This window comes from Cyprinus carpio, chromosome B5, assembly GCF_018340385.1.
Source record: "Cyprinus carpio isolate SPL01 chromosome B5, ASM1834038v1, whole genome shotgun sequence".
NCBI lineage: Eukaryota > Metazoa > Chordata > Actinopteri > Cypriniformes > Cyprinidae > Cyprinus > Cyprinus carpio.
Window position 1 is genome coordinate 10,079,701 of NC_056601.1, and position 18,866 is coordinate 10,098,566.

The 18,866-nt window shown below is 35.0% G+C and overlaps 1 protein-coding gene across 5 annotated transcripts in view; it reads right to left on the bottom strand.

Moving 5' to 3' along the window:
• The window catches only part of LOC109090153 (disabled homolog 2-interacting protein-like), a 143,621-nt gene that overhangs the window by 85,780 nt on the left and 38,975 nt on the right, over positions 1 to 18,866 (bottom strand). The window contains exon 1 of one of the 5 annotated variants that reach the window (XM_042724233.1): positions 9,327 to 9,606. The exons of the other annotated variants lie outside the window; for them this stretch is intronic. The gene's annotated coding sequence lies outside the window, so the exon portion shown is untranslated. Of the gene's footprint in view, positions 1 to 9,326; positions 9,607 to 18,866 lie in introns of those variants that run through there. 5 annotated transcript variants of the gene reach the window in all.

The window sequence follows — 18,866 nt, forward strand, 5'->3', positions numbered from 1 at the left end:
CAACCCTAATCAAACACACCTGAAACAACTAATTAAGGTCTTCAGGATCGCTTGAAAATTAAAGGTAGGTGTAACTGATTAGAGTTGGAGCTGAACTTTGCAGGACAGTCGATCACCAGGAACAGGATTGGACACACCTGATTTAGCAGATTGGAATTAAGGGATACAGCAATGAAAGGGTTAATCCAAACCATCAAAATACACACACACACAACATAATATATAAAACTTGAGTAACACTTCCAATAAGGTTTCAGTTATTAACATTAATTATATGAAATTACATTAACAACAACTGTATGGCATTTATTAATGTGAGTCTCTCTCTCTCTGTCTTTCTCACACACTCACACACACACAAAGAACTATATATATATATATATATATATATAATTCTAAAACATATATATTAATAAGGATTTAGTTTTTAACATTATATAAGTTAACATGTACATCATTTATATAGCATTTATGAATCTTAGTTATTATTATGTTCAAAATGGATTACTACATTATTAATTAAACTGTATAGTTAATCTACATCAGGTTACTGTACCATGAATTAACATATACATTTTTTTACTAACACAAATGCAGTAAAAATATGTTGTTATTCATACTTAGCTTGTACTAATGTTAAATATTATATTATTTAACTATATCATTTAACATAAAATGTATATATATATATATATATATATATATATATTTATATATATATATATATATATATATATATATATATAAATGTTAATTAAAGCTTAGTTAAAAATATTTTAATACATTATTTACTAATACATTTTTTATTTTCACTTTTATTTTAAGATTGTTTATGTACTGTGAAATAACATGAACATTAATATTTTTAATGATAGGATTAACTAACATAGAAAAAGATTAATAAGTGATCTGAAAAAAATTGATTGTTCATTGTAAGTTCATGTTAGTTAATGCATTAAATAATGTAAACCAAAAGAGAGCTTATCGTAAATTGTTGCCAAAACTTTTCATGATCTATAACCATTTTTAAAAATCCTTTTAATGATCTATAAACATGTGTGAAATTATTATATAAAACTATATTATCAGTAAAATTCATTAGCTTTTTAAAATGCATATTATTTTTCTTTAAAAGATTTTTATAAATGATTTAAATGCTCTATACACGTTTCTGCTACAATTATTTAAAAGTAATCCTATAGCTCCATCTGGTGGTGGCCATGATTGGTATTACACACTGCACGTTTGGTGTTGCTATCTGAACTGGTCAGAATGAAGCGCGCCTAAATGGAGCGTTAGAACCGGTTAGAACAGACAGGACAGACTACGTAATGCCTGGTTCACGAGCTCTATCTGTAATCCGTATTTTTTCCGAGCCCATGTTAATGAATCAGAGCGATCAAACTGCACATGGCAAAAGATGTGAACAGAATAGGTTAGAAATAAAAAGGTGCGAATAGAATTAATATCTAGCGCATGAGCATAGAGAGAGTTGTGAGTGCACAGTACACAGTTTGAGCAGAGGAAACACGTTTTAAGTGCGCAATGACAAAGCAAAGGAAATTTGTGTGCGAGCGGATATATTCGCGCTCGCGCATTATTTTAATGTTCTTTCGCGTTACAGTAACGCGATCTCGCTGCTGCTTCTGAACTGCATACACATACTGTATACGCACTGCAGACGGAGGACGTGTGAACCTGTATAATGTATAACAAATCTATTTCAACACCTGAGGCACCGCTACAATAAGCTCTATGGCCAATGCATAGCAAGAAAACATGCCTAATAATTCAGCACTCCTGAGTATAAGGATTTTTTCACTTCCAGCTTTCAAAGACAATTATATATCACTCATAAATGATTAAATACCAAATGTATAGTATTTATTAAGATTGATGTGATTTGGAATTGGTAAAATGGTAAAATTGTTTTTTTATGTCCCTAAAACTGGCAGAGGCCCTCAACCACCCCCTCCCCCTCCCTTCCCTCACACAGAGAGAGTGGCCTCAGATGTCAGATGTCTGACAGTTTTTTAATTTTCTGTTATCCATACAGTGTTGTAAAATCGTGAAACTATGCATATTTTCTCAGAATGACTTGTTCTATGTAGGAAAAATGGTTTTGAAGTGTTTACAAGCTGCAATTTAAAAATACAAGACAATTAATGTTTCCCTTTTTACTGTTATTTCAAAAAATCACCACGGCAAAACCATTCAAGCTATCCAAAATCCATTCCCAATTTAAGTTCCTCAATGTTTTGGCATCATGTAGAAAAAGTTTGGTGTGTATAGTGTTCTTCTCCTCTGAGCAGTATGCATTAATTCACAGCTATATTTTTCAAAAAATCCACATTTAAACCAAAATAGCAGACTTCCTGTTGGTCGTAGCTGATGACTGTAAATTAGAAAGTTGTTCGTCTTGATAAGAACAATTTATGTACCGAGTTTGGTGTCTGTAGCTAAAACTTACCCCCCCACTTTTGACAAAAGGTGGCGCTACAGAGTGCCTCCTCCACGCCCATTTATGACCTTTTGCCATTTTCTAGCTATAATTAATACTGATATGTGTTTTGAGTTTTATGTAATTCTGAGCATGTTATCTGCCTCAAAATCACCAGAACAGAATATTCAAGTTTGACACGTTGCCATGGCAACACTATATTAGATATCAGTATCCCCACAACAGATTTACATCGGCCGTGTTTTGTCATTATTCTGATGAAGTCTGAAGTAAATTGAGTAAAAATAAGATGCTGAATTCAAAGCATTTTGAAAATGACACACTTTCTGCTGCCAGTTGGTGGCGCTATAACTTTGACTCCTAATAGTCACATATATGCGATCGGCATAATACATCGAACAATCCGATGAAGTTTGATCAAAATCAAGGAATGTATGTGGATGTTATTAGACATTTCCTGCTTGTCATTTTTTGCCCTAATTTCAACGCCTCGCCACGAGCAAACCGTTCGAGATATCAAAAATCCCCTGGCAATTTTTCATCCCCAATGTCTTGAGATCATGTTCACTGAGTTTCGAGGCAAACGGTTGAAAGTCCTCAGAGGAGTATTTCAAATTCCAGAGCATGCTTTTTTTTAAACAGCCCTTAATAGCTCACTTCCTGTTGGGCGGAGCCTATGACATAAAGCGCGAAAGTTGTTCGGCTCAATGAGATCTATAAGTGTACAGAGTTTCATATAAATACATGCAAGTATGTGTGAGCTATGGTTCAAGATTTCTGACTGTGTTCCAGGGGGCGCCGTAGAGCCCCTGTGCCACGCCCGGGTCCCAGTCTCTGCGGCGTCCTGATGGCCGCAGGTTCCAATGTGTGTGCCAATTTTCAAGAGTTTTTGAGTATGTTAAGGTCCCCAAAAACCCCCGGAAGGTTTATAAAAAAAAAAAAATATATAATAATAATAAGAATAATCCTTAGAAAAACAATAGGGCCCTGCGCCCATTGGCTCGGGCCCTAAAAATAAACATGCGTTCTTTGCTTTTTATGACTCTATATAAAAATCTTAATCACAAGTATTTCAGCTTTGGGTAAGTTTCATAATGTAACTCTAAATTAGAGAAAGCGATCTCAACCGTGTTTGTTCATCATAGACAGAATCTTGGATAAATATTCACATATGGTCTCACTCCAGTAATAGATCACAGGAAATTTCAAAGGCTTGCAAATTATTTAAAGTAAAAAGAAAAAAGTTCTGCCACATATAAATATTTCAACGATGTATTTTCACGGGGGGGGGGGGGGTATTTAAAAAGACCTCAAACAGCTTGGTATAGAAGCCTGAAATGACACTCAAAAAAGACACGTACGCATCTGGATCAAGGCTTTACGCTAAATTTCTATTACAATACTGGACCATCCAGATTATCCTGCACCATCAGCAAACTAAGTTATAATACCAACTTTACAATTACATAATTACAGTTCTATTCCAAATGTTTTTTTTGTAATATAAAAATTTAAATAGTGGCTGACATAAAAACTTGATAGATTTATTCAAACATAAATTAAACATTGTAGAACAGTAAAAATGTTATATGGTGCATATATTTAACAAAATGCTCCTCTGTAGATTTTTTTAGCTAACTAATGATTTTTTGGTCACCGAATATGTTTTTTCCTATGGTAAATGTACGTTACGTGACATTGTTTATTATAAAAATAATTGTTTCATATAAAAATAAGATACAGATTTACATACAAAATTCTATGTTATATGCTTAATATAAATTTAAACCCTTACATTAAACGATAAATGACTATGCAACCCATGATGTGACGTCACACAGACCCAGGCCCCTCCCACGATTGTTGATTGACACTAGCTGTCATCAGTCCTCCATTGTTTGGACGCCGGAGCAGGGACGTAGGCAAGAATGGCTCCTAAGCGATTGAGGTGTTCTGTTGTTGGATGTAATAATGAACATAGTCTCAGCCTCAGACGCCACGCCCATGGACCGTTGGCTAAATGTCTGATGCATATGCATAGTGGAAAAACTTCAGAAGTGTCGAAGTCGTCATCGGATTGGTTGAATTCTACAGGATTTCCAGGAGACATGTGTCGCGTTCTTTAACGTTCTGTCCAGAAACAAAGATGCCGTGACGCCAAACCCCCTCACAAAAGAAGAAAGCCATAGTGTTTACACCTGTGAAGACAAGTGCTTATCAGGACCAACTAAACACTAAAGTTTCAAAAGTATGTGAAATATTTAAAGTTCGCGGCATAGAATCTTTCAAATATGTCCGAGAGTTTTACACACCGGTCTGTTATTGTGGCGACATTTCCATGCCCCCAAAACGTGATGCTGAATAAAATTAAATGTGATTGGCTGTTTGACATGTCAGTCAAATGACCTCTTGGGCGGGCTTTGACTTTGACAAGGTAAAAAGGGTGTTGTTTTACACAACCACTGAGAAATTTTAACCAAAGTATGTAATTGACTTTTCATTAAGACCCTAAAGAATCATATCAACTTCTGGAAAATGGGCATCCAATGTACCCTTTAATGTAAATTTTAGTCAAACATCATACTCATAATATGTTATTTATAGTGTCCTTCGGACTAATCATACATGCTCTCTATGTTTTGGAATCTCACTAGAAATGGCCAAGCACTCTGTGAAATCCACTTCATGAGGCCAATATTGGCCGACTGGAACATACCCTTTGTTTTACTATGGTGACACGCTTTTCCCTCAGCCTATTGTTACTGTCACAGCTCATAACATACCACATGCCTCTATGTGTATGACTGCATGCCTGTTTGGGTGTTTGTATGTCTACGATGAAGGAAGTCTGAGGGCACCAGTGGAAATGATGCACATTCTTTAGTTTTCCTGTTGTGACCTCGATCAATTTTTTTTGTGTAAGTGTAAGTGTGTGTATGCAGTAAAATGTAAAGTATGTCAGCATACATGTGTCAGAGCTTGTCCCTGGTGCTTGTAGAAGTACCTATGTTTGCGACAGTAACGTGTGTGTGTGTGTGTGTGTGTGTGTGTGTGGTGAGAAGACGTTTTATGTTTTCCTAAATATACCTACTGTAATAAAGCTACTGTACTTGATTTTTTTTTTTAGTACAAACACTCCTTGAGGAACAGCAGACTAAATTCACAGTCTGCATTCTGAGTCAGAAACATGTGTTGAAGGCTATATGTATTTGCGGAGGAGAATGAACCAAGCATGAATGTCTTTTCCTGTTTTGTTTGAGGACAAACACACTGCGCATTGTGTGTGTGTGGATGCCCAGGTCAAAGTGTCAAGCACACGTCACTCACAGCATGACACATCACAGCAGCGATCAGAGCTTCCTCTGCCTCCCTCACACTGCTACCATGACAATGACAAACAATCTGCACTTCAGCTGCTGGGGAAAGTTTGTAAAAAGTCCCTCGGTTTTTGGTCCAAATTGGGGTTCTTCAACCACAAAAAAACAAAGAACAAAACATACACACACTTTTGGATAGAAATGTGATTTGTTAAATACATACAGATACGCCTGTCATCATCAGTGTCTGTTTGTGTGCACGTGTGACTAACTCTTAGCTCTGTGTTAGTGGAAGTTCATTAACAGATTCCGTTTGACCGACCATTAAAGGATCAGAAGACCAACTGATTGTTTGTAACGAGGAGAGAACAATGAGCATCCTGTTTCACACACACACACACACACACACACACACACACACACACACACACACACACACACACACACACACACACACCCTGCCTTTTCCAGCTACATCTTAAACATGTAGTTCAAGAAGTGATTTTGAAGAATGAAAAATTCCACATTCTCTTCATCAACCAACATTAACAATGCAAGTCTAAACACACTAAAAAAATAACACATATTGCAGCGAGTAAATTACTAAAACTACGGCCCCATTTACACCTAGGACTGACATGCACTTCAAATCCGGACAGTATCTTGATATTTTTAAGCGGATTGCTTTTACACCTTCCACTAGGTTGCATTAGATAACCGGAAAAATATAAATAAATAAATAAAGTGATCTCCTACTCAAAATGCTTTTATTATTTCACAGAAAAACATGTATATTACATTTCAAAAAACATTTCCACAGTAAAGGATGCTAATAAGGACTAGAAGTGAATTAAGGGGAGAAAATAAAGTTTAAGCGTCCTTGAAAAATACACTGAGAGAGAGATGTGGGGGAGGATTTGGGGAGTGAAATGAGATATTCATCCAGTAAAATCATTAATGGGGTACTGTTCATTAAATGGAGTGACCACAACACAAAACAGCATGCAGTGAAATCAGAATACAAAGAAAACCCATGAACTGCAACAAAGAGTACTGATTCTTGTATAATAGACTAAAGTTCTTCTAATAGAAATGCCATATATTTTGAATGTAATGTACGGTACACTACCACTCAAAATTTTGGGGTCAGTAAGATCTTTTTTTGAAATATGTGTCTTGTGTTCACCAAGGCTACATTGATTTGATCAAAAATGCAGTAGAAACTGTAAAACTGTGAAATCAATTTTCATATGTATTATTCCTGTGATGGCAAAACATTACTCCAGTCTTCAGTGTCACATGATCCTTCAGAAATAACTCGAATATGCTGACTCAAGAAACATTTCATATTATTAATATTGAAAACAGTTGTGCTACAGTTGGATTTCCTGAGGAATAGAAAGTTTAAAATAACAGCATTTATTTGTTTTAGATTTCATTTATTTGAAAAAAAAAATTAAATTTTGTTTTTTTAATTTTTGTTTTGATTAATTTAATGCAGTCTTGCTGAAGTATTCATTTCTTTTACTGACCCCAAACTTTTGAACGGTAGTGTCAATCACTTTGGATAAAAGTAAAAATGAAATCCAGTCACCGGAAACACACATTAATACCAGGTGTAAAGAGTGTCTAAGTAGAGCAGGATACGTGACTAATCAAAGGCTTCAGAGCCACAGTAAAGTTTCAGGAGAGGTGCGGGTCAAAGCGTCGGGTGCCAGGTTAAACTTTGACTGACAGAAGCGGTGCTGGAAACAGACGCATGGAGAAGGGGATGAGAGTTTTACTGGCGGGAGGAGAAAGAGTGTGTGACAGGAGAGAAATGAAGGCAGTTAACATTCCACAGGTAACGTCCCCTACTGAATAAACCCAGAGAGTTTGTACTGTCATTACTCTCACATGAGGAAAAAACTCACAAAGTGCTCGAGACGGATGTTTTGCGAGTAAAATGAGAATGTCTTATCTAGTCTCTCTTTCTGAGGATCTAGTTATTAATTTTCCCTATTCATGCTTTGATTGACCGTACATATTGTCACTGCTGTGACGGTATGGCATTATGCCGCAGAGACTGTTCTTTCTCCCTGGCTTATTGTCTGTCTCTTTTGTTTTATTCCGGTACGACGGGCAAAGATTAGGGATTAGCTGTTAGACAACAGTAAGGGCACGGAACCTAGCTGAAGACATGTAGTCGTGCAAAGAAAAGGAGTATTGCAATGTGATTCAATTTTTGGGGCATGGCTGCTACCAATCACTCTAGCATTCCCAAACAGCCCGGTTCCAGGGAATGGCCGGTATGGGGCCTCCTAATGCAGTGACCCCTGGTAATCCCTGTGCTCTCCAGGCCCACTTCCTTCCCTTCAGCTGCAGCCTCACTCCCTGCCCTGTCTCAGGTTATTAATAGAGCAACAATGATCTGTGAATACAGTCCTGCATGGAGTGCCTTGCAATGGTCGACAAATTGGTTTGTATTTTAAGTGTAGTCGTAGAGAGATATTGAAAGCATGTCACTCAAGTTTGACACAGACTTGCATGTGCACATCCTGGTATATAGGGAAGCAATGGTAATACTGATGAATGGTCAACATTAAAATTCTATACTATTTGGTCAAATAATGACAAAAATAATACAAAATGAACACTAAAGACTAAAAATCAACCTTTTAAACTGCTATAAGCAAATAAGCATCAAAATATTATAAACTGCAGTATGAAAATTTTTAAAATCTGCCAAAGATTACATTTAACAATGTTAGTAAAATGTTGTGTTTGTTAAGATTAATTTTAAGTGAGTGTTAAATGATAGATAATATAAATGTAATTATACATTATATTATGCAATATTTAAAAATTTTAATATCTATGCCTAATATGTGCATTCCTTTCAGTGTGATTATTTCAAATATATAACAGGATATGTAAAACAAATATCAGGCCCTGATATAAAATAAAATAAACACACTTTATATCAGATTTCTATAATAAAATTGACTTTAAAATACACTTTTCAAAGTCTATTTAAAAATGTACTTATCTGCTAAAATTCTCTGAATCATCTGTTCTCAGTGAATAATCATATTTGCAAATAATTCCAAACTCCATTTTTAATTAAACTGATTTAAAAAAAAAAAAAATCTATTGACCAAACTGATTATAAATTGCACTTAATGTATTTGATACAGGATCTCCAATTCTGAACTGCTCTCTGCTGGTGCTAGTGGACGCAGACCTTCTACACTGTACAGAGACAAGTTTAGAAGAATCAGTTATAGTGTTGGATAAACCCTTTATCAGATACAAAACTTTCAAAAGGAGAGTTTCTGCCACTAGATTTCCATTTATAATGAGAATTATAACCTTTACAGTAACAAAACAATAGCAGAGGAACTTGCTGAGTACAGGATGGCTCCACGACCCCAGAACGTTAAAGCACTTGCTCTAGTTTCTAGTAAGTTCTGGTAAGTTTTCACCTGTCCACATATACATTTACACGCACACACTCACATTGTCAGTGATCCACAAACAGCGGCGGGAGAATAAAAAGTAATTCTTACCTCAATCAATCCAACAGTGCAGAAACACCTCACACCATCACTTCATCAGACCAGAGCCAACAGTTACATGTCCCACTGTCCAGTAACAGTCCGGCTACATCCAAACTCTCTCTATTTCCTGTTTCTTCATTCACACACTCTCTTTCTAGCGGGAATAGCAGCTTTGTGCGTGAGTGAGAGTGAGTGTATGCTAGCGCTAGACTCCGGCAGGGGCATTCACTGAAAACAGAGTTCAGACCCTCCCCTTTACACAAGATCTAAGCCATGCGAGCAAAGAGGGAGAAAGACCAAGAGAGAGAGAATGTGTAGGTATGTTATGAGAGAGCAAGAGGAAAAGGATTGTCTTTCCTTCATGGAGAACAATAATAGAAGCCCAACTAATATACAAACAAACACGACATCCAGACATTTCCAGAAAAAAACTTTCATCATAAGGTGTTCATTTATTAATGTAATGTAAATTATATGTAAATTTATTTCTGTTTAAAAGGAAGAAAAGCACTAGTATTCCCCTTTCCCTTCTAGCACTATAGTCAACACACACACATATGCACACGCGGCTGTGTAAGGGAATGCCGTTGTTCATTGACGCCCTCAGGGCAGAAGGAGGGTTGGGTCAAGAGCAGGGAAAACTAAATTCCAGACGAATACTGGACCAATCAGACGTCAGGCTGTGGTTGAGAAGGCAAAGACATCAGGATTGGGTTCTACTACAGCCAAGAAGCAGCAGCGCTACACAAAGAACAGAATAGAAGCCAACCTCTCATTAAAAAATCATTATACATTCTAATAACTTAGAATAAACCGATGAGCTAAGAGCTTCTATTAGTGGGTCTTCCCCAAAAAAACTTTTTTAAATCATCCCCATATTTTTTTTTTCTATAAAGTATTGACTTTGTATTGAAGTACAGGTGAGAAATAAATCTAAATAAGATCTTTTTTTGGTCAAGGTTGGCTAAAAAAGTCTACATGTCTCATAGTTTCTGTTAAACACTGATCTGACTGGATTAAATTTTATGCAGATAAAGAAAATAAAGTCCACTCTGGTTCCATTTGGATTTTAGTTTGAGAGAGTGAGAAATCGGAGCAATGAGAAGACATGCAGGTCCTATTATACCATTAGTCAAATTTGCTAGTTTTTTTGTAGGGCCTTATTATTTCCATGATGCAAAAAATGCAGACAGGACTGCAGAGTCCAGTCATAAAAATGGAATTTACAGCACAGCACGCAGTGTCACAGAATTTGGCAAATTTTGTATAAAGAAATCTAAAGGAGCTCTGTACACTTAATCAAATGCCATATGGACCAGTGTCAGTAAATATTATAGTGCAAAAGACTACTTTTTAAATATGCATGCATGTTTTGTGGATCTCTGTGTCAATGAATGGCGCAGTTTTGTCTACTACACATACTCAAGCATGTATGATTCTCATGGTGATTTTCAAAATTAAAAATGGGGTTAAATTAACCCAATAATTCAGACACATGGAACATCTAAAACAGTATCTTCCACAATGACTAAATTGAAAATAAATTAAATGAATTATCTAAATAAAATGCATTAGGAAAATATAGCAACATCCTTGAGTCCAAGTTGATTTTGATTAAAAATGAAACGTCAGAAAATGAAAAATATAATCAATCACCCTAAATGGTGGTGATTACGACTATGATATTATTAAACACGCATAAATATTATTTTATGTCTTATACAGTACTTTCCCTGTCTCTCATTGACAGGAAGGAACTTTATATAAACACATTAAAATTTAAGTATAACACTCAATCCACAATCACAGCAGTTCATTTTTTAATTACGTCTCTAAATTAGTTTTGTATATTTTGACAATAAACATACACCTGTTTCATTTACAACTCTGTATCTCAGTTACTGCATTTCTCAAAATATTTTTTTGTCTCTGTACAATGAAAATAAAAAGCTCATCTTACAAAGAGAAAGGAACAAGATAAGAGATCAATTTTACATTCACTTTGACAATTATGTTTCCAACAGCCTCAGAGGACAGTTGTTATTCATTTCTACAAAACCACCTCATACTCTCATTCAATAAACTTCATTCCTAACTAAGAAGCTAGGCACTCAGCACTTATAATCACCTCTTTTCACTCTAGCTTCAGTTTTCATGTTTTGATATTACACGCTGAGTAAACACTAGAAAAAAACGTCTAACGATGCCTCTAATGACATTGAGGTAATGGAACCGAAACTAATGAACATCTGATGATTGCCCACTGCAGCAGACAGAGTTAACACTAACCTGATAAGGTGGCAGACCTTTTAAAACAGACCTTTATAAGTACACAGTCACTGCACAATCACTTACTTTGATGGATTTAAAAGCTATTTCTAGATCGAAGTGCCACATTTAGACCAAGTGCTAATTAAGCTGCTTACAGTTCAGAAACGCAATTCAAATTGTCAAGATTGTTTATTGCAATCTTCTGAAAATAGCTCTCCTTTTTTAATAATAAAAATATACTTTATATAATATTTATTATAAAGACTTCTAAATATATTATTATTATTTGTACACGTTTTATATTATATATTTGTATTATTTTATATTATAAATATAAATATTATAAACATTATTATTATTATTATTATTATTATTAACATACTGAACCATCATCTTTGTGTAACACTTAGTGTAAACACTGCATCATCACTTTAGCTAAAGTCTGACACAACCACCAGAATGCAGGTTTTGTACAAAACTTCCATTGCATTGAGGAAGAATTTCAACAGCTGTCACCACAGAGAATGTCACCTGTGAATGACCTGTGAATGGACTTATTAGCAGACTTCAATAGTGAGCTTCTGTAACTCAGCTCTCACCTCAGCTCTCCATTTCCATCAAGTAAACAAGAAAGGAAAACAGGCCAGATGAAAGATGGATTAAACTCTGTGCGCTTGTTGTTACCAAAAGTGATTAGCTTCTCATCCGAGGAAGCGCTTAGCAGTCATTCATGTTCTTTTCACCAGCATCCAAATCAACGCTTGCTCCTTTCAACAGTGCTTAGATTGCTCAACAAAAGTGTCTTCTCAGGCCTTTTGTTCTCAACATGTGCAACGGATTGGAATTTGTAGGGTCCCTTGCAGCGATGCTATTTCTAAACGCGTGCACACAAAGCTACAGAGCTCAACGCGTAAAGCCCTGTTTTAACGGGACTAGCCTTCCAGGAGGAGGTTAGGTAAATTTGTGTTTCATTATATATTTTATCTTTTAAATCACCTGAATTGAACCCTTTGTTTTTGCACACAACCTCAGAAAAATTAGGGCACTTTATGTACTGTTTTTATGCCAACTCTGGGTTCTTCTGAAAACTTTAATCCCATGTGGATGGGAACGCCTGTAATTGCAGTACCTTTTCTATTATCCTAATTTAATTTAACCTTTGATCATATACTGCAACTAAAGCTAGAATTCAAAAGTTTGGTGCTCATTATTTTTATGAAAGAATGTTTTTGAAAGAAATCTCTTATGCTCACCAAAGCTGTATTTATTTGATAAAGAAAACAGTACTATTGTGAAATATTACTGCAATTTAAAATAACATTGTTTTTAATTCTTTAAAATGAATTTTTAGCAGCCATTACTCCAGTCTTCAGTGTCACCTTCAGAAGTCTTTCTAATATGCTGATTTATTGCTCAAGAAACTATTATCAATATTAAAATGATAATATTTTTGTGGAAACCATGATACATTTTTTCAGGATTCTTTGATGAATAGAAACAAACAGTAAAGAACAGCACTTATTTAAAACAGAAATATTTTGTGACATTCTAAATGTCTTTACTGCCACTTTTGATCAATTAATGCATCCTCGCTGAAATATAAATTTATTCAATAATAATAATAATAATATTATTAATAATAATAATAATAATAATAAAACCTTACCTAAACACTCACTCTCATACTGTTCCAAAACTTTATGACTTATTCTTGTATGGAATACAAAACAAGACATTTTAAAAATTTTGTCAATGGAGTCCAAAACAAAAATTTTTGGGTGAACCTTACTTTTGGGTGAATAATACGTGAAACAGCCAGAGACAAACTCATCCAGAGACACAGATGGTTCTACTGTAAATGCTGCAGCTTGTCATTTAATGAGTTTTAGGCCATAAAGCTTTTGATTTACTTTAGTTATCACTTTAACAGAGATTTAAGTGAAACAATAAAATATGAATTCTTTTTTGCTACCATTTTTTCTTCTCAATGTTACTTTATACAGGCAGGAAACATCTGACAGCCACATCTCCTATGAACTCTTGAGTCTCTTTTTTTCCTTCACACACAGAAACACACACTCTCGCAGCAGGGTTTCCATCACCAACAAACAAACTGAAACTCTACATAAGTGCTCAGATCAGCGAGCGTCTTCAGAAAACAAACTAGCTCTACAAGCTCTATGCCGAAACCCTCAAGACATTTAAAAGCCTGAGACAGACACAATCCTCCATTGTTCTGTAAGTAAATTTTTCTGCGACAACCTTGTCTGTTCAAATCCATTTCAATGATATATTACTGCTTCCACCACTTATTCTTAAGTTCCTTCATTTCTTTCTAACTATGAAACTGGGACTCATGCCAACTTTAACAAACAATATTCAACAGAATATAAATGAAGGTCATATGTTCAATAATTTTAAAACTCACAATTCATATAATAACATCAACAGCTATGACACAATATAAAAATACTGACTATACGAGCATACCATTTGACATATGAAAGGTTTATTACAAAATGTTTCTGTAAAGGATGCTGTGGGAAAAAAAAAATGTGGAGAGACCAATCTTATTATGGCATACTTTAATTTATGCATGTGGGAGTCTGAGAAGAGTCTACAGATATCAAAACGGTTCAAGGTTCCAGAATTCTTGACCTATGCCATTGCAGAAGTGCCATATTGATTCTAAAAGCAGAAAATTAAAAATATATGAAAAGTAATGAAGATAAAGCAAGTAGTGCTCAGTATTTTATGTATTCAACTTTTTAAAAAGAGGGAGGAATTTAAATAACAACATAAATAAATTACTATTGAAAAAAGAAAAAAAAAAAACCTTCCAATTACCCATTAAGAATCCACAATTATCATTCTAAACTGATATAATTAAAATGACTTCTCACAGATGTGAAAAGTGCACCTCTTAAGCCGGGGTCACACTACAGGAGTTTTAAAATCTTAACCGATTATGAAATCTGGTTGCACCACATATGTACATAAGGAGAAACTTTGCAGATTATCTTCCCTAAAATCTTAAACATGCACACACTACAAGATTTGAAAATCGTGGCCCATCACACACTACAAGATATTTTTAAGACTATCATGTCAGAGGGAGCGCCTCACGTAGCAGATCATTACTGATATTTCAGTGATGTTTACACATGTTAGCTAGCGTGCTAGCAGCTTTCTGCACTCAAAAATGAGACGATTTCCCCCCAGCACTTCTCTTTCTCCTTACAGTTGTGATACGTTTTTGACACATTATACAGACAGTCATGTTACTACAAAGTGTCAAGAAGCAGTTTCCTCCGTCACTATCCAACGGAGTCGTATAGCAGCTGTTTTGCGGTCACGCATTGGCCATTGTGAAAGTACTGAGGTAATCATATAGCTGTCATCATCCCGATTTAAATCCTAAATATCAAACATGTTTGATATGATCGGGGCGGCCCCGATTTGTGTGCAAGCAGATCTGGAGGTACAAGATTCGATCTTTGAGCATCGGGACCGATCATGTTTCTCAACAAGATTTTTGTTCCGATTCTCGGCTAGGGGAAAATCGGGCTAAAAATCCAGTAGTGTGAGCCCAGCTTTACTGAATAAATCCTACAATCACCTATTAAAAGTGCATTTTGATTATTTCGGCGCTCTGGCATCAATATTCTACACAATCTGATCCCGTATTTGAGTTTGGTATTCTCCAGAAATGAAAACTGCTTTGCATAAATGGAAGGTTGCCCAGACGGAGATTAGATTTGTTTCTGAAGAGGAATGAGATAGCACTGCCACATTCAAGCAGAGAAGTGTTGATTAAACCCCTCTTTTTCTAACCCTTTCAGTCACTCTCTCACTCACTCTATCAGCTTATTACTAAGCAACATCGCAAAAGTTTTTTGTTTCACACAGTTTTTTGAGGTCGATCTTCAAATGCTCAGAATACAAATGCAAGCAGCGCAGCATATGCAAATATGCACACACACAACAGACATAAAGACAGACATATGGACACATAAAAATAACTCTGAAAGTTTCAAATACCAGCATACTTGGCACACATACAAAGACATTGCTGCTGGACAAGCAGATGGTGGCAAAGGATCCCCAAGAGTCTTAATAAGATGCTAGCAAAGGCTGAAGGATAGAACATCAAACTTGATCTGTTCCCTTACTGTTCTCATGGGCTTCTGTAACGAACCCCCCTTTGAGCAACTCTGGAGACGAAGCATGAAACTTTCTTGCGTACAAACACCCAAAAGACTAAAGAGAATATAAAGACATTCTTCCCACAAGATATTCAGATAGATGGGAACGCGCATACGCATACTTTTTTTGTCTTTGGTCTAATAATTAGAGTCCCCTCCAGTCAAAACAGACATGTATGCAGTTCCCAAAAGCCAGAAGTGACTCAGAAAGAATGACTGAAGAGATTCTCTTGTTTATCACTTCGGGAAAAACTGTAGTAATCCTCCCGCCCTCTCTTCCTCCCTCTCCTGCTCCACTTGCTCTCTCTTCTCCTCTACTCTGCTTAAAGAAAAGGAAGAGTGAAGTAGGACGACAAACATCCAGACCTATTTCCATCTCAATGAGGACCGGAGATTCGGTGTTCTGCCTCATAAGAAATGACTTTCTCTCTCTACTCTCACCCCAAAATGATTTAAAGACCCCATGAGGTTGGAGTTTTGTTGCTTTTAGCACAGAAGTGTAGCAAAGAAAATATTTCCATTTAAAAATGTGTCTTAGTCTTCCAGGAAAACAGACACTAAATATTGTGGACTCATCCTGCACTACACACGTGTTTGTCCTATCAAATGCTCTGTAAAATGAGAATGTCCCTCCCAATAATAACACCTACAGTTTACTAGAAAGAAGACCATTTTGGATCATGGCATAGCCACAAACCAAATGTTATGAGCTTAAACATCCTGTTTTCAATAGGAAATGCACCAACAAAGAAAAGCAGACTGACTTCATTAAGTGATTTCTTGGTGTCCAGAACCGATCCATACAAACTCGACATTGAGCCCAAATACTCCCTGAACTGATTTTACATAGAGTAGCTATTTAGATATAATTGTTTAATTACAGTCCTATGTCCAATTTCACTATGGCACTTGCTCAGCAACTTCCTGAAAACCACTGTAGGGCCAAGACTGCTTTATTTCAGAAGTTTTAGCTGCTGAACACAACAAAATATGAACCAAGAACCTGGCTTTGATAAGGACTATTACATAGTAAATTTCTCACGCAAATACATGCAACACAAAAAATTATGCTAAATCAATACTGTATCTGTAGGAGACAAGATGAACCACTGAGATTTGGGCAGTCAGGAGATTGCTAATTGCAAAATCTTCCCACAATGATATAAACTAGGCCTTTTACCATTACATCAGATTGCATAAGGCCTGCTAGTTCTTAGCACAAATAAGGTTTTAACATGTTACATGCATTTTAACATGATATCTTTTTCTAACAAAGAAAAGATAAAGACATTTATAATGAAATCAAAAGATTTTTATTGCAAATTAATGCTGTTCTTTTGAAATTTCAATTTATCAAAGAGTCCTGAAAAATGTATCATGTTTTCCACAAAAAATGTTTAGGTAGCACAACCATTTTCAAATATAATATAATGTTTTATCATATTCACAAAATTACAGTTTTACTGTAGTTTTGATCAAATAAATAATCTGTTTATAAATGATCACTTTTATTTTTTTATATAATTAATTAATTAATTATTAGTCAAAAAAATCAATAAATTAAAGAGGTCATAATACTTTAAAGAGTAAAAAAAAAAAAAAGTTTTTGTTATTGTTTCAGAATAGCTCAAGCCTTTTCTTATTGTCTTATTGTTCTGTGTGAAATACATTAAATAACGACTCAAAACCCCTAACCACTTCATGAGCATATGATATGCCAACTATCTCTCGATTGGATAAAGCAAATCAGTGTCACACTAGTAAAGTTTTGATAGATGATGATTCCAATCAAAATAAAGATGATTACAGTGACACAAAAGTGTTGTACATTAGGCATGCATAAGTCATCAAAATTCATGTCCTGCAAATGTTTTTTATAATGGCTGCTGGCCAAATGAGTATGTGAGCGTTTAGTGATTCTGAATGGATCTGTGTAGTAGCATATGCAATTCAAGGCAAGGTTGGTTTAGCTGGTTTAGTGGTCTTTTGCCATCTCCCTGTCTCCCTGTTTTGTATTGCAGCTTCACTTGGGCTTTTTGTATTAAACATGCTTAAACAAATGTATATATATTTTTTTCCTTTTGCAGTTTTTGTTTTTACTCTGTATAAATTTGCGCTGTCATATGATTAATCGCGATTAATCGCTTCCAAAATAAAAGTTTTTGTTTACATACTATATGTATGTGTACGGTGTTTATTATGTATATATAAATACACACCCATACAGTATATATTTTGAAAATATTTACATGAATATACATTTATATTATTATATTTTATATTATATGTATAAATATATTTAATATAATAAACATAGCATATTTTTCTTAAATCCATACATGCATGTCTTTTCTTTATATTTATATTTACATAATAAATATACACTGTACACACTCATGTATTATGCAAAAAAAAAAAATATTTTGGATGCGATTAATCGTGATTATTCGTTTGACAGCATTAATATAAATACATTGTGAATAATCAAAATTAAAAAGTATTTTTTTACTAGTGAAAATTAGTAAAGTGGTGTGGGATGTTGCCATTGTGTACGTTGTGTCAAAAACCCAATGTCTTTGACTTTGAAAAACCCTGACCTAATTAGAATTATTTAGCTATAAAATTTTTGCTTCGAATAAATCAAATACATTTATGTTCTTCTTGTGGTAACATCTAAATTAACTGAATCAGTAGTTAATAACTGAATCAAACCGAAAACATTAGAGTCACACCAACAAAAATATTTTTTAAGTGTCATGTTGTGCAGAAATAGTTCTTTAATCCTGATCTCTGGTAACTCCATTGCAGTCATCACCATTTTTTTTTTAAAGCAAAAAGCCACTTGAGGCCTATCATTACAGTAATTTTGCCAAAAGCTATAGGCCTTTAAAGGTGTTTCATCATGCCTTAGTCAAAAGAACATAGAAATTTTTCAACTTTAAAACAGCACAAATGATTAAATAAGCCCCTGTAGGTTAAGAATCAGATTGTAAAGCGTGGAATTAGCACCCTGATGACATACACTCGTAATTATAACAGAAAGAAGATGAGATTCCCTGGAGTGGCAGGAGAG